Genomic DNA, 9,787 nt, shown 5'->3' on the forward strand with positions numbered 1-9,787 from the left:
TTTGCCCGCCAGTTCTGCAGATCCATTCAGTGAGCGTTTCGATTCGGTAAATAGCACTTCCCCTTATGGAGAAGATGCTTGGAAGGGGGGGGAGGTGCAATCCTAAATCTTAAATTGTTCAATTGTATAGAACCAGCAGGTTATTTTCCGCTCTGAGCCCCTCCCCATGCCTGTGGATGCAGCACTTGTCTAAATTTCCTTTTGCTATTAATCATGCAGGAGCCCTGTCCATTTGGAAGAGCAGCTGGAGTCCTGGAAGGCAATGCTTTACTTGCTCAGTCCATGGTATTCTAAAAAAGATTATCTTTACATCTTCCAAAAGAGTTCATACCAATTTTAGTAGACTGGATCACAAACAAAGCTCCTGTCTCACATGCCTTCTTTTCTCTTTTGATATCCCATCATTGAAAGCTCTCAGATATCTTCAACAACCCAAAAGGAAGAGCAATCAATTTCCACCATTTTCTTAGAATTATGGCACAGGCCGTAATGATTATATTTGTATCCCAGCCTTCTTTTCAAAGGGCTCCCAAGAGAACGCCTCCCCCCCCCCCATTTTATTAGTTCAACCAGAGCTTTTTTGCTGGGAAAAGAGGTGGTGAAACTCAGTGGGCTGCCAGCACAGGGGGCAACTCTTGGCGGGAGGTGATGCCCCTGGTACCACATGAGTGCGCACAAAGTGCATGCATGCTCTCAGGGCCAATGACGTCACTTGGGGTCAGCTGGAACAAGAGGGGAGTTTTTAAACATTTAAATTGCCGTCGGTGAAAATGGTCACATGGCTGGTGGCCCCGCCCCCTGATAGCCAGACAGGGCAATCTAAACTCCCCTCTGTCTGGAGAGCAGGGGGCGGGGCCACCAGCCTTGTGACCATTTTCAAGAGGTTCCGGAACTCCGTTCCACCACGTTCCAGCTGAAGAAAAGCCCTGATTTCAACCTATGAGTTGGGTTAGGCTGGAAAAAAGCAAGACTGGCCTGAGATCACCTAGTAAGCATCATGGCAGAGTAGCAGTTTGGGCCTAATCCAAGTGAGGGCCCAGTGGTAAAACATTTGTATGGAAAAGCTCAAATTCAGCCCCTGGCATCTCTAGTTGAAAGGATCAGGTAGTAGTTGATATGAAAGGCCTCTGTTTGAGATCATGCTGACCTTGATAGCCTGGCTTTGTGTAAGGCATCTTCCTATGTTCAGCATTCTGTTTACTACATCATACCAAGTTGCTTAAAATTAGCACTTGTTTTCCCCAAACCCCGTAATGTCTCTGTTGTGTATGTATTTCAGTTTCCCTTGAAATAGCTGTAGTAGTTACTGTTAGATTAATAGCATAGATGAATTCTCTAACCCTCATTGCGCAGGCAAGCCTGATGTCATCAGACCTTGGAAGCTAAGCAGGGCCGGCCCTGGTTTGAACTTGGATGAGCATCCACCAAGAGCATTCAGGGGTGCTGTGCAGAGGCAGGACAGCTCTTGCCTTGAAAACCACATGAAGGGCTGCCGTAAGTCGCCTGCAACTTGACTGCACTTTCCACCACCAAACAGAGCTACACTTTCCTAAGCCTATTGACTTAAATGGATTTAGAAGGGTGCAACTCTATTTTGGATTGCAATCTTAGTCCTCTGTTTATCTTGTGAAAACTATAGGTTTACTTCCCAAATTCTTTGCTTGCACAAGGGAAAAGGGAAAAGGGAAAGAAAAGCCTGTAACCTTAGGTATCATTGCTACTTTCACCGTCCATGTGTTTTTTCCCCCTCCCCAATTCTCTGAATTGCAGTTTGGTGGTCAGAATTTTCTGTTAGAGATTTTAGCCTCTGTTCTCAGTTTCCCAGATTGCCTGATAGTCCAGCACCCTGTTTTACACAGTGGCCAGTGTGGAGGGACAACATAAAAGTGAAGCTCTTCCTTTGATGTTGCCTCCTAGCACTGGTATTTAGAAGTTTGCTGCCTCTGAATATGGAGGCTCCCTTTAGTCAGTATGGCCAGTGGCCATTGATCGAGTTGTCTTCCTGAGAGAGGAAATGACTGTTAATCAAAGTGTACCTTAAGTGGAAAGATGGAAGAAGAATTCCAGGTACAATTACATTAAAGGAAAATAAGGAGCTAAAGCAACTCGGGGAGGATGTTCTAGCACCATGTTAGTGTTTGTGCACAATTTTTATTTCTCATTTTATAAATAAATGCTATATGCCATAGATGGGAGGGAAAGCAGCATTGTATAGCCCAGTCTTGTCAGATCTCAGAAGCTAAGCAGGGACAATACTTGGATGGGAGACCACAAAGGAAGACTCTGCAGAGGAAGGTAATAGCAAACCGCCTCTGCTCCTCACTTGCCTTGAAAACTTCTTGCTGGTGTTGCCATAAGTCAGTTGTCACTTGATGGCACTTTACACACAGATGCCATAGGTAATAAATGTCATAGGTAAAGGCACAAGAACATAACAGAGTTCATCCGTCATCTATCAGGTCCCAGGCACTATTCCTAAATTAAAGATCTGCACATTTTTTAGCCTTTCTTTCTTGGAAAGGAGTTACGGCATCCTGATCACTTCTGTACTTTTAACAGCCATTGATAGACCTACATTCAGGGATGAACCAGTGGTCACCTCTCATGGCCTTCCTTATGTGCCCAGAGTAATGCCAATCACCACTTGGGGGCCATAAAGGAATTTTTCACCAGGCCAGATTGTCCAGATATCCTGGAGGCTTTTTGCCTTCCTAGAGCAGGGGTCAGCGGGGCGGGGCGGGGGGGGGGGAAGAGTAGTTGTGAATTTCCTGCATTGTGCAAGAAGTTGGACTAGATGACCCTTGGGATCCATTCCAGCTCTGTGATTCTGTGATTGCATAAATGTTTCCAATTCTTTTTAAAACTATCCATTCTAGTCCCCCATGACCTCTGGCAACACATTCTATAAGAAAAATGTATATAGCACGAAGGAACACTTAATTTTGTCTGTTCCAACATACCACTCATCAGTTTTACTGGATAGCCTCCTACTGTTATATGGGAGGGAAATTAAATAGTTTCTTTCAGTTCACTCTCTTCATAGTTTCCATAATTTTATAACCCTCTGTAGCATAATGGTTAAGAAAATTAACTGTCAACTGGGTGGTCACTGGTTTAGGTCCCATCCTGGTCACAATTTCTCTAGGTAATCTTAGCTCAGTCTTTCTCAGAGACAGACCAGGCGTGACACTAGAGTTTGGGGGCCTTGATTCCACTGCAAGCACAGGACAAGGGGAAGGGGGGGATTAGGTCTCGGGAGGGGGGGGTACTCTTATACCATGGAGTTTGTAAAAACTAAGAGTGCTGATAAGAAATGGGCGCAAACCAGGAAAATGGTTGTTTGTTGCAGTTCATGGTTCATTGTGTTTCACAAACCATGAACTGGCATAAATGGCCCGGTTTGTGAACTGGTTCATTTGGTTTGTGAATATGTCACTTCCAGGGCAGCAGAAAGTCTGCAGAAAACCCACCCTCTCTGTTGCCTAGGAAACTAATTGATCGGCACAAGGCTGTCTACAGTGACGAACTGAAAAATGAACCAGCCTAAAAACCTTTGTGGTTCATTGTGGTTCATCAGAAATGCCCTCTGAAGAACCGCCAGTTCGCAAACCAAAAAAAATGGCCTGGTTCGTGACTAACTCTGGTTCCTATTTTGGTTCATGCCCATCTCTAGTGCTGATTCTTTGGATTGGCTTGAAGACTAGATCACCTCTAATCTGAGCCCCCTGAACCTTGATCTTGGGCTATGGGTGTCCAAAGTGAGGGATACAGAGAGTGTTTGTCTCCCTGGAATCCTAAAATGTACCCTAACACAAACATGCAACTAATCCGCAAAGTCTCTAGAATGAAAACCAATAGTTATATGTATTTAAACTATTATACTAATTAAACTATACTAATTTGAACTATTATACTAAAGTTATATGTATTTAAACTATTGTACTAATTGTAATCCACCCTGAGCCTGCTGATGCAGGGAGGGTGGAACATAAATTGAGTTAAATAAATAAGTTCTTTTCTAAGGATGCAGCCTGCTAAATACCAAAAAATGAAACCCAGTCCTCAGGGCTCATGTGGAGGGGGAACACGCCGGAACACTGTTCCAGTGGAGCTGAAAACTGGTCATGTGGGTTTTGGCCCCGCCCACATGATTCCTTTTTCTCCCCTCTGCCTTACCTCCAAAGGAGGCTAAGCTGCTTCATTTCATTTGTGACTCATGTGAGTGAGTGAGTGAGTGAGTGAGTGAGTGAGTGAGTGAGTGAGTGAGTGAGTGAGTGAGTGAGTGAGTGCAAGCTGGGCTTGGATCTCCAAAGGAAGCTAAGCTGCTTCAATTCATTCTGCTGCTTTATTTTCGTGAGTGAGTGAGTGAGTGAGTGAGTGAGTGAGTGAGTGAGTGAGTGAGTGAGTGAGTGCAAGCTGGGCTGCTGGGGCTGGCTCTCCAGAGGATGGTAAGCTGCTTTGAGTTCATTCTGCTTTATTTTCAGGAAATACCTGGAGATTTTTGGGGAAAGGGGCCTGAGGGGTGGGTGTTGCCTTCTGACACACTTCTGGTGATGTCAGGGGGTGTGTCAAATGCCAATGAGATATGCTAATGAGTTATGCTAATGAATTCCTGCAGTTCTTTTTCTACAAAATGACCCCTGCCAGTCCTTGCAACCTAACTATGATCCAGAGCAGGTTTACTGTGAACCCTCATGGAATCAAGAACTATGTGGAAAGAAGGGGGGAAGTGGTAGAAGGAGAGAAAATGGTATATGGTGGGAAGAGTGGGTTGCCACAGTGGTATTAAGACTGGAAGAAATCAGGTGATCTGCAGCTACAATCAATAGACCTTGTCCTCCTTCCCAGAATTATGTCTGTGGATGTCCATGTTTTAGGCTGCTTTCTCAGGGAGGGGCTGTGGCTCACAGGCACAGCATCTTCTTTGCATGCAGAAGGTTCCAGGTTCAACCCCTGGCATCTCTATTTAAAAGAATCAGGTAATATGTGATGTGGAGGACCTCAGCTTCAGATCCTGGACAGCCACTGCCAGTGTGAATAGACAGTACTGAACCTGCCCCTTTTTTGAGTGGCAGAAAATAAAAACCTAATTTTCTCTGGTGAAAGGGAAAACAGCAGGGAGGCTGATGGGAGAGAATCCATATGGACAGTCAACCTACAGCCACTATGGGGTGGGATGGGGGCGTAGCAAAGCACTGCTTTCAAAATGGCATTTCTTCTTCCATTTTTAACTCTTTAAAAGGATTTTTCCTTTCCCTGATGAGCCACAGTGTAGCATTACAGTGCAATTTGGTAGGGAAAGGTGGGTTCTGGGTCACAGAGGGGCACCAAAATCACCACTGAAAGTGCAGGCATGATGGTGTCGAGAGAGGGGTGGGGTGGGGGTGGCAGCACCACTTCCAACTGCTGCCATCGCAGGAGTGCATTTTCATGCTCCCATGTAAATGCAACTTATGATGGGGCTAGTCCTGTGAGCTAAGCTACAAGAGACGAATTACACAAGGAGGAGCAGGTGAAGGGAGTAGCAATGTTAGCTGGGAAGCTGAGTTTTAAAAGAGATCAGAAGGCTTTGTCAATTTCCCCTCTCTACAGAGCCAGGGAGATTCCTGCTCAGGTTTGTTTATTTCCTCTTGGACTCTTAGAAGGGGAGGTGAAACTGACAGAGCCTTATGGAGGGGCAGCAAAGAGAAAATTAACAAACCCCCTGAGCAGGGATCTCCCTGGCTCTGTAGAGAGGGGAAATTGACAAAGCCTTCCAATCTCTTTTAACACTCAGCTTCCCAGCTAACATTGCAACTCCCTTCACGTGCTCCTCCTTGTGTAATTCATCTCTTGTAACTTTGTGTGGTTTCCCATTGCAATGGAGAAGTTATTCTGCATGTGTGCAGATTGCGTGAGTTTGTACACCACCAGAATAGATGCTTCCATGATACCACCTTTAACAAAATGCTCATGTCCATTTCCAGCTGATCCGTAAGGGGACCGTTACCACCTCCTCCTCCTAGACTTTCCAGGGCTTGATGGGACATTGAGTTGAACGGCTTACCTGCCTTTCCCCCTGTAAATGCAAAGCTGGTTGTTCTTTAGGCCCACATATTACACTCACTGATACTGCTCAAAATGAATGAGGGCATCTCTCATTTTTTCATGGCCCTTTTTTCTTCTCCCGTCCCTTGCCAAACTAAACCATAGTGCAGGGCATGCTGCCAATGTCTCCCTACATTATGAATGAAGACCAACAGGGGTTCTGTTATCTACAGAGCAGCCCAATTCATACTCTTACCTAAGCCATTCCTCAGGGTTTTGGTGGGGGACGTTATCTGCACATACAGCCCTATCACATTAGGCACAGTCAGGTGTTTTAGCATTCAAGTTTCCATGGTTACCTTGGGGACAGTGAAACAAATTAATCCTGATTTAGGTGAGGCTTGCTAGGGCGAAGTGTGCCACATCCCATTTCCTAGCAGGGCTGGTTCTTGGCATACAAGCGACTGCTTGGAGTTCTACAACGAGGTAAGGTGTAAACTGAGCACTGAAGCGCCACTCTCTGAAGTGACACAGGAGAAAGGGACAGGCATGGCTGACACCTGTTGTCTTCCACCTGTGCCACGGTCACACGGGTTTCATTTGAGCCTTTACAGTGTCGCACATCGTGGTGTGTGGTGGGGAGGAATACCTTGAACTAGCCCTGGTTCTAAGCATGAAGCCACTTAGAAATCCTTTAGCAAGGTTTCTGGAAATAAATGCTGTTATCAAGGCGCAATTAAGGACCAGCCTTTCCTTTCCCCTTTTTTATTCCATCCATCTCAAGCCGTGGTAAGGAAAACAACACTCAGCAAGTTGATAAGTTAGCCAGAAAATAGTAAGAGACAAGCCAGCCTTCCCATTGCAAATGGATGAAATAGTGGCTTAACATCCAGGACTGAGTCATTCCCCCCCCCCCCTTGCCATTTTCAAATTGTTTGAAATTGATGGGATAAACTGAGAGTTACTATTATTGGCTCCCTGGCTTATGTAAATAAAGACATGAAAAGTTTCTAGCCAGTTGAAAAGGTATAGATTTTTTTTTGTTTTTCTGCTTTCTAGCCTTGCTGGGAGGATGGTGCACTGTGCACAGGCAGCCTAAAGGCAAGAGCTGATTGTCAGCCGTACTGACTAAACATGGTAAATGGCCACATATGGGTCACTGGGCCTTTGAGATGCCATGTCTTGGCGGGAGTTGCCAGCCTCCAGGTGGTACCATGGAAGTTGGCTTGGTAGCTTGTGAGCCTCCTGATGGTAGCTGGAAATCTCCTGGAATTACAACTGAACTGCAGGCCACAGAGATCAGTTTCCCCAGAGAAAATGGCTGTTTTTGGTGGGTGGGTATGGCATTATACCTTGTTGAGGTCTCTCCCAGGGACGTATTATTCATAAGGCTGAGTAGGCTGAAGCCTAGGGGCCCCACAGGGACTAGAGGCATGTCAATTTTTTTTTTTGCTGAGGCACTGTTACCTGTGCCCTAGGGCACCAATGGTTAAAGGCATTTTGTACTCTGCAATGTAGCAATACATGTACATGTATTTGTATTAACAATTATTATATTATTAATACTAAATTAAGAATATTAATTATTATTAATAACAACAACAACATTCGATTTATATACCACCCTTCAGGACAACTTAACACCCACTCAGAGCGGTTTACAAAGTATGTCTTTATTATCCCCACAACAAAACACCCTGTGAGGTGGGTGGAGCTGAGAGAGCTCCAAGAAGCTGTGACTGACCCAAGGTCACCCAGCTGGCTTCAAGTGGAGGAGCGAGAAATCAAACCTGGTTCTCCAGATTAGAGTCCCCCGCTCTTAACCACTACACCAAACTAAAACAATTATCCATAAATTATATATTTTAATAAATAATAACCAATTATCACTTCAAAATATTACACTATTGAACAATTATACCCCCAAAATGTGCTTTCCTGAAGAGTTCTACTCACACAATAAAATTTTTAAAAATTGTGAATAGAATTCTTCAGAAGACCCTCAAAATGGATAGGGCTATGCAGTGCAGTCTAGTACCTACTGTACGAGGGTCAGTCTGTCAGCTGTAGTGGGGTGAAAGGTTGAAGTGCCAGAGGAGGCCCGAAATACCTGAAAGCCTAGGGGCCCAGCCATGGGTTAACTCAGCCCTGGTCTCTCCCCTCCCCAAGTCCCACCCTCTCCAGGATCGACCCCTCAAATCCCCAGATACTTCCCAACCTGGAGCTGCCAGCCCTACTGTGGATGGGGTGTGGCTCAGTGGTAGAGCATCTGCTTTGCATGCAGAAGGTCCCTGGTTCAATCCCTGGCACTTCCAGTTCAAAGGATCAGGTTGTAAGTAATGGAAAAAACCTCCACCTGAGACCCCCCCAGAGAGTCGGTCAGAGTAGGCAATACTGACCTTGATAGTTAAGTCCAAGGATCTGACTCCATGTAAGCCAGCTTCGTGTTTCCATGGACTTGGTTGCAGTAAGAAAAAAACAATAACAAACCATTTCTTTGTTTTCCTGCCCGTTCTCCCACCTACCCACTGAGATCCAAGCTACAAGTGATGCCTGACACAGGTTGGACACTTGTCAGCTTCCCTCAAGTTTTGATTGGAAATGTAGGCATCCTGGTTTTACAGCTTGGCTCTCCATTACAGCTGCAAGACCAGGACGCCTACATTTCCCATCAAAACTTGAGGGAAGCTGACAAGTGTCCAACCTGTGTCAGGCATCACTTGTAGCTTGGCTCTCAGTCTTCTCCCCACCCCCTTCCACCCAGTCTTACCCGTAAGTTCTCCTCCAGCCTTGCAAACCCAACAGTATCTATTCCCCCCCTCCCTACTTGTGCCCCCGCTGCCATTCACCTCTTTCCATTGTCAGGTAGCTGAAATTCACCCATGATATCTGCAAATACACACGTCCTTCTTAGAGTAGACCAACTGAAGGGTGGAAAAATCATATTTTCTCAGAAACACACACTTTATCCCTGTGCTTTCTCTTGTAGATTTTTTTTAACCCATATGGATGAGGGCCCATACTTGGCTATTAGATACTATATCACAATTGTTTTAATGCAAACCAAATTGTAAAGCCTTTTCACTCAATCCCACCTAGTTCTACTCACTCCAGCCCCCATACCACATGGTTTTTATCTATGCAGATCCTATGATCCCCAGCATAGCCTTGTTGGTGGTCAAAGCCCCCTCCCCTTTCCTTTGTTTTTCACTAATGGAAAAGCTGCTTGGATTAAAGCCATAGTCATAATTTACCTAAAGATATGGTAGAGAGTGCCCTCATAGCTGACTTACGGCAACCCCTAGTGGGGTTTCCATGGCAAGAGACTAACAGAGGTGGTTTAGCCATTCCTGCCTCTGCAATCCTGGTCTTCATTGGAGATCTCCCATCCAATTAGTAACCAAGGCTGACTCTGCTTAGCTTTCAATCAAGATCTGACGAGATCTGGCTCACCTGAGCTATCCAGGTCATGGCACCTAAAGATGTAGGCAAAAAAACACACCCTTAAAATATTTTATTCCAATTTCTTCCACACTAAGGATCAAAAATGAAAATGCACAAATGCAATACCAATGTCAACAAAAATAAACAACCCCCAACATGCCCTCGGTCAAACTTAGAATAGGTGATGGTCCACAAGGTCATTCTGGGCTGGGGCTGCTTCTACCTTCCAGCTCATACCTGTGGCCAAGCCCCTAAATTTTAAGTTACCTGCTTAAACTGAGGGGCAGATATTCATCCTCGGCATTATTCAGCTGGC

At 45.3% G+C, this 9,787-nt stretch overlaps 1 non-coding gene across 1 annotated transcript; it reads left to right on the forward strand.

Annotated features, from left to right (window-relative positions):
• The first annotated feature begins 8,267 nt into the window (after positions 1-8,267).
• TRNAA-UGC (transfer RNA alanine (anticodon UGC)) lies at positions 8,268-8,342 on the forward strand. Its single transcript has one exon. It is a non-coding gene; the product is annotated as a tRNA-Ala (tRNA).
• Positions 8,343-9,787: the final 1,445 nt, after the last annotated feature.

This window comes from Eublepharis macularius, chromosome 10 (assembly GCF_028583425.1).
Source record: "Eublepharis macularius isolate TG4126 chromosome 10, MPM_Emac_v1.0, whole genome shotgun sequence".
Classification (NCBI taxonomy): domain Eukaryota; kingdom Metazoa; phylum Chordata; class Lepidosauria; order Squamata; family Eublepharidae; genus Eublepharis; species Eublepharis macularius.